Genomic DNA, 25,414 nt, shown 5'->3' with positions numbered 1-25,414 from the left:
CATATCGTGCACCAGTTCGTGTTCTTGGAGTGAAGGGCACAAGAACAGTCATTTTACCACCACTTCCAGGTCGTAAAGAAAACAGGTTTATCTCTATTGACAATGTCAAGACACACAGGGTGGCCGATTCTTCATAGCATGACACCAGCAGTATCCTGTCCTTCCGTTGTGAGGCATTCTGTGTTGGCCATTACTTCAGGTGCTGAACCAGAGGTGCATATCGAGATGCCTGTTGTTTCCTCTCCATTATTAACTACTCTTGCTGTTAACGACAATGATGATCTGAACTATACCTACCCTACAGATTTATCAATGCCCGATTTGCAGACTCATTTGGCCGCAGAATCCAGATTTTCATTTGACTCTAATTCAACACATTCGAGAAAACCATCACGTTTGGCCGAATATGTCACTTTATTTAAAAAACATTTTTTGATTCCCCCTTGGACATACATTTGGATGATTCTTTTTTCTGTTTATCTTTTTATGTCAATTGGTTTTGTGTTTTATTTTTTCCGTCTGATTGATGGACATTATGTCAAAGAGAGAATAGGAATACGGCACCTTAATGGAACTTTGAGCCCACTTTCCTCTTCGCATTCAGCACTCAGATTGAAAAGAGAACTGAATACAGTTAACATCACTGCTTGGCCTGTTCTTGATGGAATTGTGTGGGATGCGGTTCGGTTTCAAATTCATGGCCCCACTGAAGTGATTCATGTTCCTAATGTGCTTAGGGTGAATATGGGGGATGTAGTGAAACAAAACATCCGGTCTGATGATTGGGATATTAAGGCAGTTGAATCTTTATTCAATGATTTAAAATATTATGCTGCCTTCGATGCTGAGGATTTATACTTAGATTATGTTAATTATGGTGATTTGTTTTGTTTTCAACATTATGGAAATCATTTTTAGCATAAAACAAATTCCAGGAGGGTTCCTGTTAATTATACACAGTGGGAACATTGCCCAGCTCCATTACAAGGGAGCTCCAGTACATTTCTGGAAAAAGACACTTATTTTACGGACTTTAATCAATCAAATCCTGAGTCGTTTTATTTTAAAATGACACAAAAAACCATGTCCAAGGTTAGACTTACCGATACAAAATTGCTGTATTCGAAGTCCTTTCTAGACAAGTTAGCTGTGGATGGCTACGAGCTATGGAAGGAGATAATTGATCTTAAATCGGTTTGGGGTACCAAAAATTGGCAGGTACAAGGCACTGAGGCTTTGCATCGTGCATGTCTCATCCCGAATCACATGTTGTTTCTAAATTCAACCATTTCTCAAACAACATGCTTTGGATTGGCTACTTCTAAAAAATTAAATACACCAATTATCCCAGAATTGGAAGAATATTCGGGTTGGGGTGATTACACAGAATTGTCCATTCGTGATTTACAAGCACTGTTGCACAATTCATCCTTTAATGTATCCAGTTTGGATCCAAAGGGTTGGCTAATGTGGCATAGAAGCTCTGATTCATGCCAACGTCGTTTTCTGGGTTTATCTGAAGGTTTTACACAAGTCAGGCCTGATCCCCGTTTTGAAACAGATCACACAGTTACTACGTACTCAGTGGGCAAATTATGTCAGAATTGGCTACAACATTCCACATTAGCTGCAGTTAAACTACATCTGTCCCAATTGAGTGATAATGTGGATTTAAATGATTTTATAAAAGGTCCGGCAAAAGGTAGAAGCAAGCGCTGGATTTATGCAGTGTACAATGAAATCTGGAAATTTTCACAGATTGAAGCTGCTAAACGCTTAAGAGCTATTGACCAAGCTAATTTGGAAAAAGTGCTTGCAGTGGTCGATAACAGTATTAACATGCTTTCTTCCAGAATTTACACGTTGAATAATATTGTTTCCTCAGTTGTAGATATTGTGCATGATGAGGTATCTGTATTATACCATGGTCTAAATCAATTGCGTTCTGTGATACAGTTTGCCTGGACCCTGCAAACACTTAAGTCAGGTCGAGTGCCTTGGAGCTATATGAACGTTTCTTGCCTGTTTGCCCCATTTAATTTGACTGATAAACAGCGCATGCTTTCAATGCGTGATGCATCTTTTTCAATGTTACATATTGAACGGTTAGAATCTTTACCTTTTTCTGTAGCTGAAGCCACTGCTGCAACGTGGGTTATCCATGGATTAATTACATTACCATTTGCTTTGTACAAATTCACTAATTGTATGCAGTATATTGCTATAGGGAGATATGAACCGCTAGGCAGCGCATTCCTCCATGAGGCTTGGTCCTTACCATACACATACAGATGTTTGAAGGATGGAAAAGAAGTGAATCTTAAGGGTGAAGAATGCACGCAGTCACCTGACCGCTCATTAATATGCAGACACATCCTGTTACACGGTTCTTGTAACCAGGACCGGCCTAATTTAGCCTGCGTTTTGAAAGGCACACCGGTTCCGGCAATAGTTCCCACTTTTACATGATTGACAAATGGTAGTTATTTGCTGTTAAATAACGAGGAATGTTGTGGGTTAATAATCGGTATCGCTTATGTGGTAACTGTATCTGAACGTGTGGTGTGTTGCAAGAACGTGCTATATCCCCCCACGCATGGGAACTCAGATGTTTCCATTTGGCCACGCATCCCAGCCTTGAGAGCGGAGTTCAATGGATTGAGCAGAATAAGAGCCCTTTTGTCTCAAAAAGAAGTGGCCCTGAGCTCGGCCCGTGAAAATTATGTCCTTCACATAGCTAACACACGCACAGAGGTGCAGGCACTTTTAAATACTGACTTGCCATTTCATTTCTGTGAGCTGGTACATCAAATCTTTAATGCCTCCTCCACGTCTGGGCTCGCAGATTTTTTTAAATTAGTTAGCAGTGGCCTCGTGACTACATTTGAAAAGATTTTTGGTATCATTCCAACCTTTTTCCATTCTATATTTTCAAGTTTGTTTGGCGGATTCCCTGTTTTACTGGCTTTGGCTGCAGGCGTTTTGATATTGTTTTGCTTCATAAAACATGGATGCCCATCCTGCGCAAGAAGCCGTTCAACGCCTCCTCACACTGTTTCGTAATCGGATGCTTGATTGCTATGGAACATTGCCGCTTGCAACTTTAAGCACGGCTTATAGACTATAATTTCCATTCACCGACTTCACATGTGTCCAACCTGTGTTTCATTGCCTGAGCTGCGATTTCGACTGGGCCATTGATTTGTGTCTATGCTTGGAGACCTCTCCTGACGTCGATTTTGATCACCTAATGAGCCTCGTAGTTGCTCACGAGTTGATTTGTTCTGGCGAAAGGATTATGGCCTTGGCAGCGATACATGGACTACTGGGTCAATGGGGCATATCTGCAGCGGCGCATGACTTTCTGGCACACAGCGTTCTGGAGAACCCACCGAGTTGTCTTCTGATGTTACAAGAGGATCCGGTGCTGGAGGAGCACGTGTGTTCTTTCCCATTACTGAATTGGATTGCTGAACTGTTTTCGGATGATGGCAGTGATTTCATACTGGAGGCTGTTGCTGCTTATTTTGCATATACTGTCCAATCATGAGAAGTCTTGGAGATTTTGATTGCTATGGCACGTGACTTTCCCGTTACTGAATTGGATGGTTGAACTGTGTTCGGATGATGACAATCATGCGATGCCTTGGAGATTAACATTGATATGGCACATGACTTTGGGTTTTGGATAAGTGCCTCTTTTTCTTCCAGACAATTGAATATATGCGGCCTGGAACTATATCCTTGTACTTTTGAGGCCTTGCAAAAGACTTTTTGATCTCGATTTTTTGGCCACTATAGGAATTCATACATATGCATTCATACATATTTTTTAGCTTAGCTCAATATTATTGAACTCTGCTTTCATGTTATGGCTCTGAATTAGTATTGCCTTTCCCTTTTATTTGACCGTGCTCCGATCATTGGGGGGTTGTCATATAGATACTTCATTACATATATTGTGTTAAGTTAGCATGAGTGTATTACATGTCTAACAGCCATTTTTCCTTCGGGCTTCAGTTTTGCACACGGCACATACTTGTTGTTGTAGCTTTCAACCTAGAAGCGCATGTGATTTATTTGAGAATAATATGTATTACTATAATATCAGTTTTGCTTGATACACTGTCTGAACAGTGAGTGCTAAAATCTCTAAGAATAACTCGTACAAGGTTGCTGGGAGGTCTGATCTTCGCACCACTTTAGACATAACATAAATACAGTTGCTGCCAATATTGGGCTCTACGCGGGTTTAAGATAGAGTTACAGGAAATGCAGAACACACTTGAAGATGCTTCGCATGCAGAGAGCTGTTAGCTGATGATGTGATCTACTCATCCTGACATTTAGAGGTATGGGCCCGCCCTGTTAAAAACCCTAAAGAGACCTTCATAATATAATATAATATGCTAAATAGGGAGGTGAGAAATAGGTGTTGTTAATTCCTATTATTTTCAGCATTATAACATGCTATCACCGTTCGCATACTATGGACTAGTAACTATGCTGATAACTTTGATACTTATAATCTGTTTGTTAGTATTGTATAAGATACTGCGTTTGAGAACATTGCATTGATTAATAAATATTTCAAATATGCACGTGTCCTCTTTACTCCACGTTCTGGTTTGAAATGATTATAGAGCGAAAGAGTGTTCATGTGTTCCACGATTCCTGAGGTATCATAAGTTCATGTTCTGGTTTGTCTAAGACATTGGGAGTTTGTTATGACCAATGAGACACTGTAGCTAGCTCGGTAAGGGGATTTCTGATGCTAAGGTGAGTTTTGGGTCACCCTAATTCACTAAGGTTCTAGATCTCTATGCACAGTTCTGTGGGAGAACGGAAACCCTGCTACACCATTCCATGCCAAAGTCATTGAGATAGCCGTCAATAGCCAACTCGCCGCCTTCCTTGAATCCAACAACTCCCTCGATCCCTCACAATCCGGCTTTCGAGCCAAACACAGCACCGAAACCGCCCTCAGCAACAGACGACATCCGAACACTACTGGACAACGGAGAAACAGTGGCCCTCATTCTACTCGACCTCTCCGCCGCCTTCGACACTGTCTGTCACAGCACCCTCATACAACGCCTCAGCAACATCGGCATAAAAGGAAAAGCCTTGGACTGGATCATCTCATTCCTAGCTGGGAGAACTCAGAGAGTCCGACTTCCCCCATTCAAATCAGAGGCCACTGAAGTCATCTGCTGTGTACCACAAGGATCATCACTCAGTCCCACCCTCTTCAACGTTTACATGAGTCCACTCGCTTCCATCGCGCGTCAACACAACCTTAACATCATCTCCTACGCTGACGACACCCAGCTGATCCTTTCCCTCACCAAAGACCCCAACACCGCCAAAACCAATCTTCACGAAGGCATGAAAGAAGTAGCCGTATGGATGAAAAACAGCCGCCTAAAACTTAACTCAGACAAAACGGAAGTGCTCATCCTAGGATCATCCTCCTCTGCCTGGGACGACTCATGGTGGCCTTCGGATCTGGGCTCAGCACCCATACCCACAGACCAAGCACGTAACCTTGGCTTCATCCTAGACTCTCGATGACCAAACAAGTCTACGCCGTCTCATCCTCCTGCTTCAACGTACTTCGTATGCTCAAACAAATCTTCCATTGGATCCCCGCCGAGACAAGAAAGACTGTCACCCACGCACTGGTTACGAGTCGACTAGACTACGGAAACACCCTCTACGCCGGAATTACAGCCAAATTACAGAAAAAACTCCAACGCATCCAAAATGCATCAGCGAGACTCATTTTGGACATCCCTCGCCAAGATCACATTACCGGCCACCTGAAAGACCTCCACTGGCTTCCCGTCAACAAGAGAATAACATTCCGTCTCCTCACCCACGCACACAAGGCCCTCTACCAACTAGGTCCCGAATGCCTCAACACTCAACTATCCTTCTACACACCCACCCGCCAACTAAGATTCTCCAATCAAGCCCTCGCCGCAGTTCCGCGTATCCAAAGATCCACCATGGGAGGTAGATCCTTCTCCTACTTGGTGACCAAGACCTGGAACTCACTCCCCACCCACCTCCGCCTTACACAGAACCACATCTCCTTCAGAAAAGAACTTAAAACCTGGCTATTCGATAAATAATGAACCCCCTCCCCAATGGCCTTGAGACCCTCTGGGTGAGTAGTGCGCTATATAAATTCTTGAACTTGAACTATTTTGACCGTTACTTTTCACCAAAAGTGTGTATTGGCATTTTAAGGTACTAATTCTTTCAAAGAAAGCAAGGTATTGATGAATCAATAGACAGTTCTGCATCTGTGTTAAGAACATTGTCATTGGATTGTCAGTTTGGAGGGTTACAAGAAGATTTTATTAGAGACCAAGTGGTGGTGCATGTAAGAGGCCCGCTATCTAAGATAGACTGTGGGTGAATGGTGATTTTAAGCTTGATAATATTTTAGCCATAGTGAAAAAGGCGGAAATGTCTAGCAGAAGCGCTAAGGAAGTAAAAGTTGAGGATAATAGGAAAAACAGTGGACTTGTGGCTAAGGTAGGGAGTGGTAAAGTGAAAAATGATGGTTACAACAAGAAAGAAACAGTGAATATAAAAGATCGCAATGTTGATTTTGACAGGGACAAGCTTAAATGTTACAGGTGTGACAGTAAGTTTAATTTGGCTAACAACAAAAATTGCCCAGCCAATAAGCAAACGTGTGCTAGGTGTGGTGTCATTGGACATTTTGCAGAGGTGTGCAGGAAGGGCAGAAACAATAAAGTGAAGTGTGTCGAAGAGGGAGAGTATTGTGAGAGTGAATTTGAGAGCAAAGACACAGAAGAAGGCAGGTCATTTGTGTTAAATATAAGAGATACTTCGCCAATTATTCTAAACATTGATAACCCTATGATTAAAAGGAAGCTTATCTGTGACATGACGAATGGGGGAGTGAAGGTACAAATTTATGCTGACTCTGGGTCCCCATACTCCATAGTAAATGAGAGTGTGTGGACATCCAAGTTCGTAGTAAAGCTGGGAGATAATTTAGAGCCACCTGATATCAGCCCTGAGGGGTATTCGGGCGAGAGGATAGAAATAATTGGGCTTTGTACCCTTGTTCGTTTAGGTTTAAAGACTGTGAATGTGTAGCTAAGTTGTATGTGTCAAGACAAGGACCCTCAGTTCTAGCGTGGTTTGAACAGGGAAAATTTGACATTATACTAAATCCAAACAGTCTCGACCCCGTCATGGTCGTTGGTGAGTACGATGGATGTGCTAAGTATATGCTAAATAAGTTTCTTGAAGTATTTAGAGACGACATTGGGGAATTGGTTAATTGTAAGCACCGGATTATTTTGAAGGAAAATGCTTGTCCTAACATGTATATGGCAAGGAATATTCCGATAATGGTGAGGAATGAAGTGGTAAAAGAACTCAAAAAATTAGTTGAGGGTGATATCATAGAAAAAATTGAATTTCCAGATGGGTTTCTCCTATTGTGGTTGCAAGACGCACTAACTGTAATATCAGATTGTACATCAACTTGCGCCACCTTAACAATAACATTGTGATTGAGCAATTTCCTTTGCCACGCATCAGTGAAATGTTGGCATTGGAGGACAAAGCAACATTTTTCTCCTGCAGTGACCTATCGGCCGCCTATCATCAGATCGTGCTACACAACAATTTTCAAAAGTAGACTGCTTTCATTACACCGTTTGGCTGTTTCCAATTTAAGAGGATGCCTTTTGGTCTTGCCTCAGCAGCAGCGGTGTTTCAACGTATTATAAATAACATCTTTTGAGATTGTAAGAATGATCTTTGCTTTCAGGACGATATTCTTGTTTTTGGCAACAACAAACCGGAGCATGATTATGCGCTAGAGAAAGTCTTGGGAAGAATATGTGTAAATGGTTTAACTGTGAAACACTTGAAATGCAAATTTGGTGCCACTTCAGTTGCACATTTGAGACATGTGCTTTGTGGGGATGGTATTAACCTCAAACCTGACCTTGTGGAGGCCATTCATTTAGCACCATCCCCGAATTCCAAGGATGATGTGAGGTCATTTTTGGGTTGACTGAATTTTACTCCAAATACATACAGAACTTTTCATGCAGAATTTTCAAAATTAGACAATTATTAAAAAAGAAGAGTACATGTGTGTGGGATGCGGAGTGCGAAAAAGAGTTCCAGGATGTTAAGTTATCAATTGTTGAAGCAGCTGCTCTTAGCAGCTTTGATCGTCAACTTACTTGTGTTATTATGAAGGATGCCAGTTCAAAAGGTTTGGGAGCTGTGCTAGCACAAAAACTTGAAAACATTAGTGAATCTATAATAGCTTATCTTCAAGGGCATTGTCCCCTACTGAGGAGAAGTATTCCACCATAGAAAGGGAGACTTTGGCTTGCGTTTGTAACCTTGAACATTTTAGGGTTTTTGTTTGGGGCAAACAGTGTGAAATTAGAAGTGATCACAAACCTTTAGTACGATTACTTACCACCAAAGGGATGATCAAGGCTTCTGTAAGAATAGCTAGAATGTTTGTGAGATTACAGGACTTTATTTAAAAAGTGGTATATGTTCCTGGTAAAGATAATGTTACAGCTGATTTTTTGGCAAGACTATCGTTATCTTTGAAAGAGAATGTCCAGAATAAATGGGACAATTTTCACATCGCCTTAGTACATGCTGAAGGTGCTATGCCTATTAACCGCATGCGCACTAGCGGGTTTTCCCGCTGCGCGCTGAAGATTCGAAATTCGCGGTTTACGTGACAAAGCCAGCTCGTCAGGCGCGCAGCGCAGGTAACGCCCATGACGAGCTGGCTTTGTCATCCGCATCGAAGGGGTTAAGAGTGAAACTTGGTGTGAAGATTATTTGAAAGATGAGACTTTGCAAGAAGTACAGAGGTGTATAGTTGAGTGTTGGCCTTCCAAGAAACACATTTGTCCTGAAGTAAGGGGTTTTTCGGAGGTAAGGAATGAGTTATCTTGTGACAATGGTACCATTTGGAGAGGTGATAGAGAGGTTCACCCTGCATGGATGAGACACACTATAGTTATGCATGACCATGAGGGACACAATGGTATTGTCAGAACCAAACAGTTGGTGAAAAAAACTTTTTGGTGGCCAGATGTTGATACTTTTATAAAAATGCATAGTTGGAGATTGTTTTAGTTGTGCAAATGCTGATAAGTCATTAAAAACGTTGAGGCCTAAAATGGGTGAGCATTCTATTCCTAAAGGCCCTTGGGAGACCATTGCTATGGACATCATGTGGCCAATTGGTTGCAAGAGCAAATATATTGGAAAACACACCAATATGTGTTTTCCAAGTGGCCAGTCATAAAAGACACACTATAGTTATGCATGACCATGAGGGACACAATGGTATTGTCAGAACCAAACAGTTGGTGAAAAAAACTTTTTGGTGGCCAGATGTTGATACTTTTATAAAAATGCATAGTTGGAGATTGTTTTAGTTGTGCAAATGCTGATAAGTCATTAAAAACTTTGAGGCCTAAAATGGGTGAGCATTCGGATAATGAGGATAATGAGGAAATATGAATTTTTATGATCTATTATGTCCCCTATCGTAGACCCCAACGGCTCCATGTACGTGCTTCAAGTACATGTATGTTCCCTCCACTTCCAGCTATGAAGACGCAAATACATTTGCGTCCAACGTTAACATGTCCTCTTTCAGATCCACCATGAATGGGTCAGATATTCCGTTCCTAAGTGTGCCTTGCCAACGTCTTTACATGGTGCACTTTTCACGTTTCCCCTGGCTCTGGCGAGTTAGGCCCTGATTTCTGCCATCGAGCTTTTTCCTGCCTTCTGTCTCTGGATGCTACAGCCTGGACCTGCATCTGTATCCATGACCTTTGTCTTACTCCCTGCGCGGCTAGCGGTGCCTGGCTCGGCCTGCTTGCCTGCCAAGACTGTATTCAACCTTCAAGTTATCTGCTCCGCTCCTCGAAAATACATTCCTGTCTAGTAGTTTAGGAAAACATCCTTCCCAGCTGCAGAGCAAAGGGCCCGGCCTCACTGTCTCCATGCAAGTAATTCATAGCTCCCGTTACCATGGTAGGCCCATGGCCCCTCACATCTCATGTAGACACGTAGTCGCATATGCCCGCACTAGCAGTCAGTATAGAATAGCCTCTGCCCGAGAGACCTTTCCTTCTAGATAATACAGTTCCTCAAACACAAGATATTAGATATGATTTGGGATTAGGTTGTTCTGACACCCCAGACTTCTGTCTCCTCATGTAAGGCTAAATGTCAAGTCCCCTTCACCCTCCAGTTCCACGTCAATCACACGTCATGCTGCTGCGCGCGCATCTCTGCCACATATTTCTGCTGACACTGCAGGATTCTTCTATGGATCCACCCATCTGTGATACGTTTCATATGACGTTGTCTAGCACACACCTCTGTGTACGCCCTCATGCACGCCTTCTGTTACGCACATGTTTCCTTATCTCGTTTCTCTCAGCTGTTACGCCTTCTGCATCTGTCACTATTGTAATGCATTGACTATATATATGATATCCTGTCAATAAAGTATTGTTTATCCCTTCCTGAACCTTCGTGGTGATGGAACATGATTGCCTGGTTCGAACTAATTCCTTTTTAAGGAATAAAACCCCTTTTAAAAACTCAAATGCCCCGGATTCTGCCTCTTATTTTTGACTGAGTTATTCTTATTGAACTTTACCGCATAAATTAAGTATAGGTAATTTAAATTTACCACAAGGTAAGGAATGAGTTATCTTGTGACAATGGTACCATTTGGAGAGGTGATAGAGAGGTTCACCCTGCATGGATGAGACACACTATAGTTATGCATGACCATGAGGGACACAATGGTATTGTCAGAACCAAACAGTTGGTGAAAAAAACTTTTTGGTGGCCAGATGTTGATACTTTTATAAAAATGCATAGTTGGAGATTGTTTTAGTTGTGCAAATGCTGATAAGTCATTAAAAACTTTGAGGCCTAAAATGGGTGAGCATTCTATTCCTAAAGGCCCTTGGGAGACCATTGCTATGGACATCATGTGGCCAATTGGTTGCAAGAGCAAATATATTGGAAAACACACCAATATGTGTTTTCCAAGTGGCCAGTCATAAAAGTTTTGGAGAGTAAACACTGATGCAGTATTGTTGTTTTTGGATGAAGTGTTTACAAAAGAATGTCTATCTATACGTATTATCACCGACAATGGTGTGCAGTTCTTATCTAATAAGGGGAAAGATTTTTTTCAGAGAGTTGGGGCCAGACACTGTACCACCTCTTTGTATAATTCCAGTGGGAATGGTATTATTGAAAGGTTTAACACAGAGTGCTCAAATGAGCGATACAGATTGCAGGTGTGGAAGATGACAGATGAGAAATACAAGTGCTAAAAACTGTGTGGAAATATAGTATTTACCTTAAATGATATGACTGATTGTTCCCCTTTTCAGATCATGAGAGGCAGGTTACCTAGGACCAAAAGTAACCTGTCATGGTTAGTAGCATCTACTAAAAGTTCTGTTGATTTGGACAAAATCGAGCAGTGAATTGAGAGAACCCATACTGTCAACAAGGATAGATTTGACCAAAAGAAAGAAGGAAGGATCCTGTGATTCAGAGAGATATGCTTGTGAAAGTAAAACAAAAACATGGAAAGTGAGTGAACCTTTGTTGGGAAGGATATTTTTTTAAAAATATGTGAGACTCACATGAAGTACGGAATCTAAGCAGAATTGCTGTCCCGAAGGGAGAGGAAAAATTGTGTAAAGAGGAACGTGTTACACTTAAGAAGGACTTTGATGTGGGGGAATATGTTGAAAGGATACAATTAAAAGCGGATATAGTGAAAGTGTCATAATACAAAGGTCTGGAAGTAGCGAAGAAGTTTGTATACAAGAATGCAGTAGAGATCCTGTCGTTCACAGTCCCACGAGCAATGTAGAAAACATTATTCCATGTAATGAGAATGGACATTGCGTTCTCAACCCTGGCAATAATTCTATGCCTCATGTATTAGAAGTCAAACGTTTCCGAAAGAGGCCTGGGTGGTTATCAGATTTAGTTGCTCGCATTAGAGATAAGTTGTACATGTAAATGTTATGCATTTTCATGTTTCTGGTTAAATATTTATTTATTCACATTTTTTTGTTTTCTTTAAAGGAGGAATATGTGTTGTGTTGAGGTATGTAGCATGTGTCCCAGCATGGACCCCTGATTCGGTTCTAGAGTGCTCAGGTCCGTGTGGTACTGAGGGGGGGGGGGGGGGGGGGGGGGCAGTTGATGGATGGTGAGGGGTTGGAGCCGACGTGTTCTGGTGGTGCTGTATCATTGGACTTAATTTTTACTGCAATCTACTACGGATCAGAAGAGATTGGCTTTCTATCGCCCTGCTCGCTCACTGCGCTCGGAATCCCTTTTCACGGCTGTGGTTCCTCGCGTGAGGAAGGCCCGGATTGGGGGGCGCTCCTTTAGCCTCAAGGCCACCCAGCTGTGGAACTCGCTTCCACTGGAACTTCGCAGCACTCCCACCCTGCTTCAATTCAGAAGGAATTTGAAGACTTGGCTTTTTAACCTTTCTGTTTAGGTGGATTTTCTTCTTTGTTCTCGCCTGGGCTTTTGTTTTTTCTTGTTATGTTGTTATACACTGTAGCTTCATGTGGAAAGCGCCGGGACACTCTTTTAGAGTAGCCGAGCGCTATATAAACATATTTTAACATAACATAACATAACATAACATCAAGTCTCTAACCGCTCGATCAAATAGGGACACTGGAGCCAAATTACTTAGGAACATTTTGGAGGTGGTGAAATATTGGGGCTCAGATGATTATTGGGGTTCGGCTTCCACAATACTGCCATTTCCTAATGAACCTCAACTGAGTACAGTTATTACCGAATTATTGAATAAAGTTTACTATGCATGTCAATAGTTTGTTGGAAACGGTTCAGTTTACTATGTCTTCCATTGAGCCAAAAGATAAGGGCTGCCTCATGGCTGGGATCAGCGAACAGGCACACTATTAGAGGGGGAAACACGTATGAGACGGCCAATTCATCAATAACTTTCTGTTCAAAGTTTTGTATTACATCTCAAAACGAGCTTCCTTCCGGAAAAGAGGTAATAGTAGAACGGAGAATAAAAAAACACCATAGAGGAGCGAATAAATCATGCATGCAAATGAGCCCGATTCAGACGGGAGACTTCCGATTTCCGAAGCCAAAAATTGCTTTATTTTGGCTCTCTCCTGCCTGAAATTGCCTCTGCTTCAATAAAAGTGAACAAAGAAAATACATTCTCCCGTTTATTTTATTTTTCAAACTCCCACTGATCTTTTCTAAACTGTTGTCATGTATGCAACAATACACAATATATTCACACCGGTATCGCAAATTGTACATACGAATTTAAATAAAAGTGTCGGTTGATATTCAGAAACAAAATGCCAGTCTCTGCTGTCGCTGTCACCTGTATAGGTCGCCGTTTCTTCGTGAGCCTCTAGGGACAGATTCCCTGCTGCGTCACATGACAGTTGGCGTTATGCTGTGACGTCACAGCCTCGTCTGCGCCGCCTAATAACGGAGTCCCGGTTGTCCGGGTAACGAGGGCGGAAAAGACGTCACAGACTCGTCTGTGCTTCCTAATAACGGAGTCTCGGTTGCCTGGGTAACGAGGACGGAAGTGACGTGCAGCTGCGGCCGGCTGTTGGAGCTGGATGCGAGTGGCGGCGGGTTTGAAGCAGAGAGAGGCGGCTGTGCAGTCCCAGTGCGGGCGGCCTTGAGAGCCGTGGCCGGCTCCGAGCTCAGCTGGTGAGGAGAGGCAGGTGGGCTGCGGGGAAGTGGATAGTAGGCCGTGACAGGAGGGACTTCCCACCTATCCTGTCTGATAATGCTGCCGCTGAATCCAAGTGAATGTGGTGCTGTCCTTCGACCAGCACCTCACAACCTCTGCCCCAGGGGCACCTACATGCTATATATGCACACCTATCTCATATCACTTCTCATGCCAAGGATCCTAAACAGCAGGCGCAAACCGACGAGCAACACACTTCCTGTAACACAACAGCTCCTTACAGCACACTATTGTGTGTCATTGTAATGTCCCCGTTCAAGCCTGGGTCTTTTCTCACCCTCACACCTTTGTGTTAGTATCTTAACTTGCTGTCCACCTCGATTGATGTGAATCGTCAATCAGTCAACTCAGCATTTGTAAAGTGCAACATTGTCACCCCTGGGGGATCTGGGCACTGTGTCTCTGTCGAAGAGCCAGGTCTTGAGTCTCTTTCTGAAGTCTGCCAGCGAAGGGGCTGTATGAAGCTGAAGGGGAAGGCTGTTCCAGGTCTTGGCACCGAAGTAGGAGTGGCCGCAGCTGCATCGGATACAGGATGTGTGTGCATGGGCGAGTGAAGAGGAGCGCAGGTGTCTAGCAGGTTAGTGAAAGTTCAGTCTGTGGTTGAGGTAGGCAGGTCCTAGGTCGCGGAGGGCTTTGTAGGCGTGTGTGAGGATTTTTAACTAGCATCTTTTCTGGATGGGGAGCCAGTGGAGGTCTCCCAGGTGGGCGGCGATGTGGGTTCTTTTGGGGACATCCAAGATGAGTCTGGCTGTAGCGTTCTGTATGGTGTGGAGATTTCTGACGTGCTGGGTGGAGATGATGGCATAGAGGTCGTTGCCGTAGTCGAAGCGACTGGTGACGAGGGTGACGCTCTTTCTAATGTTTGTTGGACTCCATCTGAAGATTTTGCGGAGCATGCAAAGTGTGTCGAACCAGGAGGAGGCAACTGCGTTAACTTGTCGTTTTATGAGCAGTTGGCTGTTGAGGATGATGCACAGATTGTGTGCGTGGTTGATCGGTGTGGGTCCGAGTTCTGCAGGTCACCAGCTGTGGTCCCATGTTGAGGTGTTCTTCCTGAAGATCAGCACAACGGTTTTGTCGAAGTGGAGTTGGAGACAGTTGTCTCTCATCCATTCAGCTACGTTGGTCGTGGCGTTGCAGAAGTTGGTTTTGGCTTTGGAGGGGTCCTCTGTGAGCGAGAAATGTGGTTTCTTAAAGATTGCCATTGCTTAGTACGGACAAAGTGGCATGTTTTCTTCCACCCATTCTAGTTCCTTTATTCCGTGTTTAACCAGATCATTGTCCTATTTCATTTTTGAAAATCATTTACCACTGGACAAGGTCCTACATTTTACATATCTAATGTTGCAGTCTGATGCACCAGAATCCAATACGCTAACCTCTCGTACAGGTGATCGCAATGTTAAGTCTTTACTGTAAGAGTTGAAATTATAAACATGCTATCTAAATAGGCACCTAATGTGTAATAAAATAGCATGTGGCATTTGGCAACATGACTGTTTTTCTAGAATGTTCAACAAATGAATGGTTGCATTGTTCCATGACACTATGTATCTAGTACCACTTTAACAGCTTCTTTTTTATATATTGCTTTATGCCTCACTTTTTCATTTTTAAGCCCTGTGATGTTATTACCAAATTGCATGGGTGGAAGGAGAAATAGAGGTAGTTGTGGCAACTAATTGATATGTAAATTTGAGCTAAAACCAAGAAGCGGTCTGGCTTGGACCAAAGAGTCGAATTGTGTGTTGCGCAATGAAAAGACCAATCATTTCAGTAACAAGATTTGTCTATTTTAACTAAGTGGCAAGCAATGTCTTGAAGAACTATTTAAAATGTGAACGCTTTATGATCCTGGTAGCTGTTGGAATCTGATGGACATTTGCTCTGGTTAAAGGAATGGGCCTTAATTTGTTTATTTATAGCACTATATGTTAACATTACAGTGAGTAATGTTTATTAAAATTAATCATTTCTGAACAAGAACTAACAATTCTGTAAAAATATCCTTCCCTGCATACTCTAACTATGATAGCAAGAGATAATTCAGTGTGTGTTGTGCAGTATTGCATGGTAGCATTTATATAGCACTTACTACTAGTGTGCTGAATGAAGTACTTGTCTATACGGGTAGCATGTTACACTGTTTAGCACATATGGTTGGGAGAGTGTTGTCTTAGCATTGAACCTATGTGGGAAGTGTTTCCATGTTATGCATGATGACCACCGAATTGAAGTCATCGTGTTATGGGACGCAGGGCTCGGCAGTGTGATGAGTTTGAGAGTTAGACATGCAATTTATGTTTTGACATACTTGCAGCATTAGTTAGCTCTGCAGATCCCTTTTTAGTTCTCACCTGTGATGCTGCATGCCCTGTCACTTGTGAGAAATATTGTATAATATAAGTGGTTTAGAGCCTGCCTATTGCTTAACATTAGTTGGCTTCCCTCTCATTCCTATTTACTGCCTTCTAATTAGTCAGTGTGCTGGCTACACTTCCTCTTCTTTTGGATGGAGCATAAACCAAATACTGATTGCTTCAACTTGATTGCTATCCTTCCGCTGACTGCGCTGTATTGAGACTCTACTTACCATTTGCAGCTATGTTTTGCTATGCCACACACACATCGAAGAAGCCTTTTTCTCATTTGAAATGGATGTTTATTGTGACAACAGATTTTATCTCCTATTATTCCGCCAACAGATGTTATCTGATTTCAAATGTATTTTTAGTAAGACATAGGTGCGATTGTTTTCTTTTATTTTATTTTCCAAATGTCATTTTTTTTCTTTTCAATTATGCAGAGATTAATTGGTTTGGTCAGAATCACAGGGGTGTTGTGCTAAGACCTAACACGCATTGGAAAGCCAATAGTTCTTACCTTTTGAAACTATTGGCTCTGCCATTGCCCTTTGTTCTCGCTGTGCCGCATGGGCATTGCTGACTTTGGCAATGATTGTAGCCGAACTGTATAAAAGTATGGCTTCTGCGCAGCATGGCTGAAATAATTTTGAAAAAGGACTATAATAGATCCAGCGCTAATGCATTTCAAAAGTGCATTATCCTTGGCTGTATCAGAGCACTTTGTTAAATTAGTTTTGGCTACACTGCAAAGTATCCGCTGTACAGCATGGCTACAAAATGTTGCCAAAGCCATTGGGCCTCATAGACTGAACCTATTGGCTTTGCCAGTGCTTGTTGGTATCTGTAGTTATTTTAAAGGGCTAGATCACAGCACTGTTTCTGTATTGTTTGCTACATTAAGTTCGACCACATTGCTGTTGGTATATTTCTGAGTTAGGACTATGTAGAGCAGCAGCCTATTTCTTACATTGTCCTCACAAATAACATTTCCAGCTGTGACCTTTTACACATATTTGCATGCAGAACAATGTTGGATTAGTTTCTCTGAAACAAAACTTGATATACATCTAGCTTCACACAACATTATCACAATACCCTGAACATCATGTACAAGGTCTAGTTTCGCACTACATACAAATGTCATTACTATCTTCATCCACGGGGCGACAGGGCTATCTACATATCCATAACATCGCAAGGCTGCTTTCTATTATAAAAGAAGAGCATCCTGCTAGATTAGCAGAGGAGGCACTTCAGCTGACACCGAGGGTCCTTGCATGCTGAGAAATCACCCCGGTTGTGTCCTGAATATAGGATTGGGTCCATCTATAGAAACCACTACAGGCCAACCTCATATGAACGTTCAGGTACTTTTAATTCTATCCAAACGGTGCTATTGTTCTACAAGGGGCCATTTGGTTGTATTAAAACGTGTTTTTCTACATCCTAACAGAATAATAACAAGAGCCCTGATGATAGTTTGGACACTTCTGGCCCAAACTTGAAACGCGTCGGCAAATCCAGCAAGAGCTAATTATAACATTTAGTGTTTTTCAAAAAACATAATTGCCTCACGCTTTGTTGCTCTTGTATTGAACTGGCTCTCTTTACAGATTAATTTGTTTTTGATAATTTTTTGTATATTATATAATTGTGGCACTGCAATGTGTATTGTTTGCACTGTAATGTATATTGTTTGTTGGATGTAACACTTGAATTTTCCTTTTCGTACAGTTTATAAGTGTTTTTTTGTGAATTGTGCTTCGAATAAGATTGTTAATAATTTTGTATTTTGTATTCTTTGTCTGCCAAAAAAAACTTCAAGTAATTGTGTAAAAAAAGGTATAAATAAACATACCAGACTAAATTTAAAGATAATGTTTATTTGGTCCGTAGTTTAAAGTCATTGAGAGAGGGGGCAAAGTTTTTTGTGTTACAGATTCATATAGGGTCCAGCCCTCCCTCAGCCCCACCAAGGACCTATCTCCCTTCGTGCGCCGCTGAGAAATCACCCCGCAGCGGTCTGACATCTCGTGAGAAGTTTCCAGTTTGTGACCTAGACGGGGTCCTTGACTCTATCCCATCAGGTAATGGGGTCGGATCATCCCTTGGGGTGGGGGTTCTTGTCTCTACACCTACACAGTCTCGGTACACTTAGAGTAATGTTCGCATAGTAGGAGTATGCTAGATTACTGCCTTGTTTATATGCCTGCATATATACATTGTTTAGCACCATGGTAGAACTATTCCTACTATTTATGCTTTTGGTGCTTATAATCACGTTTATCTGCTTCTGTGTACTAATCCTTGCAGCAAACTTATTTTATGCAAGAATAACATTGGTTCAATAAATATTATTGAAAACGTCCCACTGTGTATTCTCTGTATATTTCTCAGAGAAAAAGTAAGTACGAGTGACTGAGCGTAAGGTTCTGTGCTTTTTCCAAGATCCCTGAGGAGTCAGGGTTGTCCTGTTCAGTGGTTGCCAGAAAACCGTTTGCTCCCTTGTAGGTTAGGGGGGCTTACAGTGGCACTATTCGCTAGCTGGTCTATAGGCCAACATATCATGTGGAGTGTCCGGAATAAGTCTTCACACCAAACCCCTAGTTTAAGTTGTCCAAACAATACACAGTTCTACGGATTTGTAGGAACTTCACAACACTGTTAGACACAGTTGGACAGCTATTAGGTGGAGGGATTCGAGTGTCAGATATGCCAGATGGACTGTGATACAGCCCTTGTATGTAATCCTCATGGTAGGGCGAAACTGTAGGTCAGAGTATAAAGCTAGTAGCACCTGATGTGTCTGACTGAGTTAGTCGTCCATTGGCGGGCACTGTTTGGCAGACGTTTCCATAGCAGGCTTCTTCAGCAAGTAGCTCTTGAGCTATTGGTAGCTCTCCAGCTACCTTTTAAAAAGCTCTCCTGTGTGCAGCCTGACCAACTAAATTAGAAGTTTTTGTTCTTTTTAATTAATATATGTATACCAAAATTGAAAAGCGTGTAGTAGAGATAGAAAAAGTGTTTTTCAGAACTCAAAAGCTGATGTTTGGAGAACAATGGCTGAATTTCTAAAATATATTTACTGCTGATATTTGAGTGATAAAAATCAAACTGTGTTGAGGAAACTTTGTTACTCATATTATCTTGGTGCAAGGGGCATTTCAGGTATGTCTGTTATGCACTGCCCATATGGAGGCATTCCACATTGACAACACATTTTCACATTACTACAATCGACTGTGCCTGATGCACTGAAGGGTTCACTTCTGGTAATCTTTGCATATGAAGGCCGCTAATGTAATCTTGTCTGGTGTGGTAACACTTGCGTCTCTAATAATATCAGTAGCTTGGGAGGCTTTTCATTGAATGTAAGTAGCTCTTAATACGGAAAATGTTGGAGGCACCTGTTCTATAATATATCTAGTTGCTGTAGTGTGGTTCGTTCCAGCTCTCTGGGATAGGCCCTAGCTCATACTGTTGTTCTAAAATCTTTCCACCTCATGTCTAGCCGTGCTAAAACAGGATTGGTGTTTATCATATAGCCTGTCTTGGTTACAAGTAGCTATGAGACCCTTTGGTGTTTAGGTGAGCAGCAGGCCAGAGAGGTGGTAGGTCTTCTTCGGTGACCATTCTCTGCTGAGAGTGGGTTGGCTGGAGGCTTGAGCTAGCAGCAGTTATTATCATCTATTGGATTATGATGTTCCAGGGTCTTGGTTTGTTGTATGGGGGGTGGCTATTTTGGGAACTGCCAACTTGACACCTCTCTACTGAACCTTAATTGTTCTCGGATTCAGCAGATCTTGGTAGGGAGCTCCAACGTTTTGCTGCTTGGACTGAAAGAGAAGATCATACTGTTGATTCTTTATTTTAAGTCAGTATAGTGATCATATGTTTGTGAAGTTTACATATTATTTGAATGAATAGTAGTTTCTTACCTTTAAAGTCTCTGTGTACTATTCATAGTGCTTTGAACATTGATCTCCTTACTTAATCAGTGGAGTTCTTATAGGATTGGTACTACGTGTTACCTGATGTGTAGTCTGAGGCATAGTCCTTTCTACTGGGAACAAGGGACAAGGGAGCCATACTCACTGGGAGCCTGGGTAGGTAATTTTGTGAGGAAACAGTGGCTCCTGTGGATAAATAAAGGTTTTGTTTCTAATAAAGTTTGCACAATGGCAATGTACAGGGTTGAATTGATGTCAAAAAGAAAGCTGACCATACACACTGAGGATGCAGTCAAATTGTGCAGTAGTTTTATATAGTAAGCAGGTAAAGTAAACCAAACAAACAAAATGTTTGGCAATAAAAATATTTTTTTTAGCAAACAGTTAATAAACAGTAGTAAGAGGTGTCCCAGTGAAAAAAACGTTTGGAACCTAATCTGGTTGTGGCATATTATGTGACATGTGCAAGGTTACACTATACAACATTGGTCGACCATCTGAAAATTTGCCAAGTGTTATACAATCGTAAATGCTGGGTAATGGTTCGCCTTTGTTAACTGCCGACGGCGTTTCGACCCAGTTTAGAATGTAGGGTCTCTTCAGGACCTAGAAATGTCAGGACACTTAAGAGAGATGGGAGGATACCATCAGTGTATGGCCATAATAGGAAACTGTGTAATTGAGAGCAAAATGGTCTGTATGTAAATGTACCTGAATATAGCCCCCTGCTGCAGCTTCCAGAATTCCTTTTACATATAATTAATTCAGGGCATCAAGTTTGATGCCATTGTTATAGCTGACTTTGAATATAAAGGGTGTGAGAATAGCAGAGAGCTTTTTTTGGTATCCAAAGTATGGGAAGATCCGACACAGGTTTTCATAGTGTAAGAGGTGCTTCTAGTGACTTTTCTTAACACGTATCACTGATAGTTTTGGATCCTTGCCCATGCCCAAGTTACTCACCTCTCTTGCTGTGGTTAGCCGGTCTGTGACTGGGGGTGAATATTTTGCCAATGTGCAACATTCCGTCCATCACCTTGTGTGTTTTGCTGTTCGCCCTATGTGGGAAGGGTATGCCCAGACGTGGGTCCCGTGCTCCCTACGCCACTGGAGTCAAGCTATCCTGTCTGATGAAGGCTGATAGCCAGAATCGGTCCTAGGATGCTTGATTCCAGTCCAGGGAAGACATGGCTTGGCAGTTCGGGCTGGACTATACCCATGAGGCACAGGGTCAAGACTGATTTGCATATGGCCATGTCTGAACTGGAGTGGCTTGGTGAGCAAAATAACGATGGATTAAACCAGATCTGTGACTGGGGGTGAATGGTTTGCCAATGTACAACATTCCGTACATCACCTTGTGTGTTTTGTGGTTAGCAGGGTGTCCTGTTTCGTTGGCCAAATGCATATACATTTATGTTTGTGCTGTAGTCCGCAGGTCATAATCTCTGTTTTGATGGCAATATGTTTCAGGTGAGCATTCATCATCCCTCCAACTATGGCACGCAGGTAGTGTTCTAGTCCAGATTCCTGTAGCTCTTCTGGGCTGTCACTGCTTATGGTGATTTCAGTATCCTGTGCATAGTTATAGCATGATAGGTTGAAGGGTTTGATCAGGTCTAGTAAAAGTGAGGTAGATGTTATAATGAATAAGAGAGGGGATATGATGAATCCTTGGCGAACTCCACAGTGTAGCTTGTTAGGAACTGATGTGAAAAGAGGTAGGAATAACATGCTTTTACCATGTTTGAGGTAGAAAGCAATACATTTTAGTGCATTTCCCCCTGTTCTGGGATGGTGGAGCCTCTGTAAAAGAGTATGGTGTTAGACTGTGTCAAATGCTGCTGATAGATTAAGGAGTAGTAGATCAGCAACCCAATTTTGTCCACTGGGGGTTTTAGATCATCCCACAAGAAAACAAGGTGGATTTCCTGATACTTCCTTGCCTAACGCATGAGTGCAGATCCAATATAAGGTTATTAATTTAATTGAAGTTGAAATGTTGTGAAATTCTCATTATTTGCAGATTTACTCAGGGATGGACCATTGGTTATTGGCACATAGTTTGCTGGCTTGACAGGTCAAGGTTCTCCTTGGGTAGTTTGATGAGTAAGGTTGTTAGCTCTGAGGGAATTTTCCTTATTTCAAGTGATTTGTTTGGAATGTTCATAGCTATTTCCTTTGCACAAGATGTTCAAATGATGTCTTCAAAGACCTTTTTGAGGGACCAGGTCTGAAGGTGATCCATATAGTCTATTTGAATTAAGAATGTTGCAGAACTCATTCTTGGAGCAGCTGTTTAATAAAACTAGGGATGTCAGATTGGCATCTGTTTACATGTGAGTTCTGTCAGGTTTGGGTGGTGCATTGGCTGTTTTTTCCTTCGGGTAATTTTCCAGTTTATCTAATTGTGATATGAACTTCTTGGCATTTTTTGTCACAGAAAGCTTGGGATTGAGGGGTATTTCGATTCTGGCTCTCTGGGTTGCAGAATTCTGGAAGGATCTTGTGGAGTTTCTTTGATGGGCAATCTGCCTCCGTGACGAGGGTGTAGGAGTGGTGTCTTTTTGGTGGTCCTTATGGCTACTTTAGTATTTATTTATGACATTTATTGAGCGCGACGAATACCCTAAGGCGTCTCGGCGCTAGACCGTATGCTGCAAGTGTATCTGCAGTGGATAATCTTGTCTTTTTCATTCTTCGATATCATCTGTTTGTGTTGTAGTGAGTGGAGTTGTTATACCAGGAAATTAAATGACCTTGATATTTGATTGTATGGGCTTTATAAGTAATTCCTGCACTTGCACTTTTTATGGATACAGACTTTTCTTGTTTACATATAACCTGGCGGAGTATACGAATCCTGTATCTGTGTTTATTATATTGTTTTCTTATGTCTAAGACTTCTTGATACATATTTCTTTTAAAACTATTTTATGTATGGGTAATTTTATCATCATTATTTTCTTTTTTGTGTATTGCTGTGTATGATGCATATTTGTTTTCGCTTATATGGTTGAATCATTTGACCGAATAAAAGCTTTAAATGGAATCGAGCGGAGTTGTGTTTTTGTTTAATTTTGTAACTGCCCCATATGGATTTTCTCTTGGGTTTGGTGTGGGTGGAGGTTTTTAGTCGTATTTGGTAGTCCATACCTGAGGAAATACATTTGTAAAGGCTTTTTGTGGACAATTGTTGATTGGAGTTTTTGTCCAAAGTGGTGATTTAAGTGCTCCTAGTTCCAGTTTCTTCAATTTTCTGTATGTGGTGGTATCTGTTGATGTCACCTTCAACAGTTTCTTCTGATTTGACATGGACATTTTGGACGAGGTGTTGTGCTGGTCATTCAAGATGACTGGTGACTTGTCAGTCCTATATGTCTGACCCTGAAGACAAGAGCGTGAGTGGGACCTGATGCGATTTGTTAGATGTCAGATACTGATAACTCCCAGGATGTATAATTTGGGGTGATAATATGGATTTGGCCACTGTGTCCAGCTGTGTATCTTTACATTTTCTATTGCTGGGTGGCAGACAGTATCATGAGCAAGCATTTACAATGCAATGGTCTCGTCCTTGTTAAAGTTAGAGCTATTAGCATTGTGTGATTGTGGGGTGTGTGCAGACCGGAATAACAGGCGTGGAGGCCGTATATAGTGGGCTATTTCTGCATTGTCAGTGTACAGAGTTATTAATACTTCAGGAGGGAAAGGGATAGGGGTAGCTCCGGGCAGATAAGAAAGGTTCTTTGATGCGATGCTTGGCCAGAGGTCGAAACAATGGTTCCTCGAAGAGGGCTGATTCTTGGCCGGACGTTGGTTGGCCTTTGTCCACCAGGTCTAGTCGGCCGGTCAACGGGATGATGGTTCCTCGGAGGTATGGGAAGGAGAGAAAGAGAACGGGCCGTTAATCCGACGGATTGAAGATGCGTTGGTACCGAATACCTTCACCAGGGTTGCGGGATATGAACAGACCGTGAGGAAGCTGTGGCCGAGAGGGCTGCTGTGCGCATTGCGAAATATGAATATCAACACAGACGAGGTAGAGTTAACACCAGAAAAGTGCGTATGGTTGTTGCAAAAGCAGGGCTCGATTGGAACCCTGACGAATGGGATGGTGACATTTGGAATTCGTCTGATACATTTTCTTCGGCTGAAGAGAATGCTGCGCATGCGCCGTCTCGCACTAGACGTCATTGTCACTCTAAAGATCGTACTGAGATTTCTGCTCAACCGATTTATCGACGTAAATTACAGGGCAACCCCAATGCTCCCCAGGGAATTCCTCTTGACAGCTTGGAGGATTATACTCAACAAGAATTAAATGACATTTTGGATAGGTTCCGGCAGAAGTCGGGTGAATCCTTGCTTACTTGGATGGTTCCCCTTTTTGATTTAGGTGCTTCGGGTATCTCGTTGGATTAAGGCGATGATGTGAAATTTTGTACTTTGAGTTCTGATCCTACTGTTCAGGAATGTTTCCGTAATTACAATAGCGATGATCAGACTAATCTGTTGCAGTTAGCTGTTCAGGGGTGTAATCACAAGTACCCTACTGAATCTGATTGGCCTATTAATGAGAAGCCGTTGTATACTTTGAGAGATGCTTCTCAGCGATTGAAGGAGGAGGTTATGAAAACCGCTATCTTTTTAGGTACAGCGAATAGATTAATGGATGGTTTGCTTAATGCATCTGTGAGGAACAGAATCATTCATACTTCTCCTGCTGCGTACAAACAAGTGATGATGACTTTGTTAATTAATCAGACTGGTAATTCTTTGTCTGAAGTGATTGAGGCTGTGCGCGAAATTGTGAGTTGGGTGAGTGGATTAAACCTGAACGACAGTCTCGACCGGAAGATCGCAATAATGATTTCAGATTCTCTAGGCGTGACATGTTTTCAAGCTCTAGTCAAGGATGGTGTGAAAGCTGATGATATTCATGATTTACCTAATAATCTGTTATGGGTTATGTTTCGTAAGCGTGGCCTGGACAGGAAGGAAGGAGCTAGAAAGGTCCGTAAACAGGACTTTGATGTTACTCATTCCAGTGGTAGTGGTGATGATGCTATGCCACGTCGAGAGAGAGGCAGAGAGAGAGAGAGAGTGTAGTAGGACACAAGATGACTCGTCCCATTCCAGAAGAGAGCGATAGAGAGACATAGAGGAGAGAAGAGATCAGTCTGTACGCAGAGATGGAAGAGAGAGAGATCAATCCCCAGAGGTGAGAG

At 42.1% G+C, this 25,414-nt stretch overlaps 1 long non-coding RNA gene and 1 pseudogene across 1 annotated transcript in view; both read left to right on the top strand.

The window, feature by feature from the left end:
• The first annotated feature begins 1,885 nt into the window (after nt 1–1,885).
• LOC147668349 (uncharacterized) lies at nt 1,886–3,063 on the top strand (annotated as a pseudogene).
• A 10,627-nt stretch (nt 3,064–13,690) lies between these two features.
• Nucleotides 13,691–25,414, top strand: part of LOC147668348 (uncharacterized) — a 94,257-nt gene continuing 82,533 nt past the window's right edge. Inside the window, exon 1 of the long non-coding RNA XR_015304124.1 lies at nt 13,691–13,824. This is a non-coding gene — a long non-coding RNA (uncharacterized LOC147668348). The remainder of the gene's footprint in view (nt 13,825–25,414) is intronic.

The sequence above is a fragment of the Lissotriton vulgaris genome, unplaced genomic scaffold (genome assembly GCF_964263255.1).
Source record: "Lissotriton vulgaris unplaced genomic scaffold, aLisVul1.2 SCAFFOLD_4810, whole genome shotgun sequence".
Classification (NCBI taxonomy): domain Eukaryota; kingdom Metazoa; phylum Chordata; class Amphibia; order Caudata; family Salamandridae; genus Lissotriton; species Lissotriton vulgaris.
The sequence above is the reverse complement of the archived record's forward strand: the minus strand, read 5'-3'. Positions and strand labels throughout refer to the sequence as shown.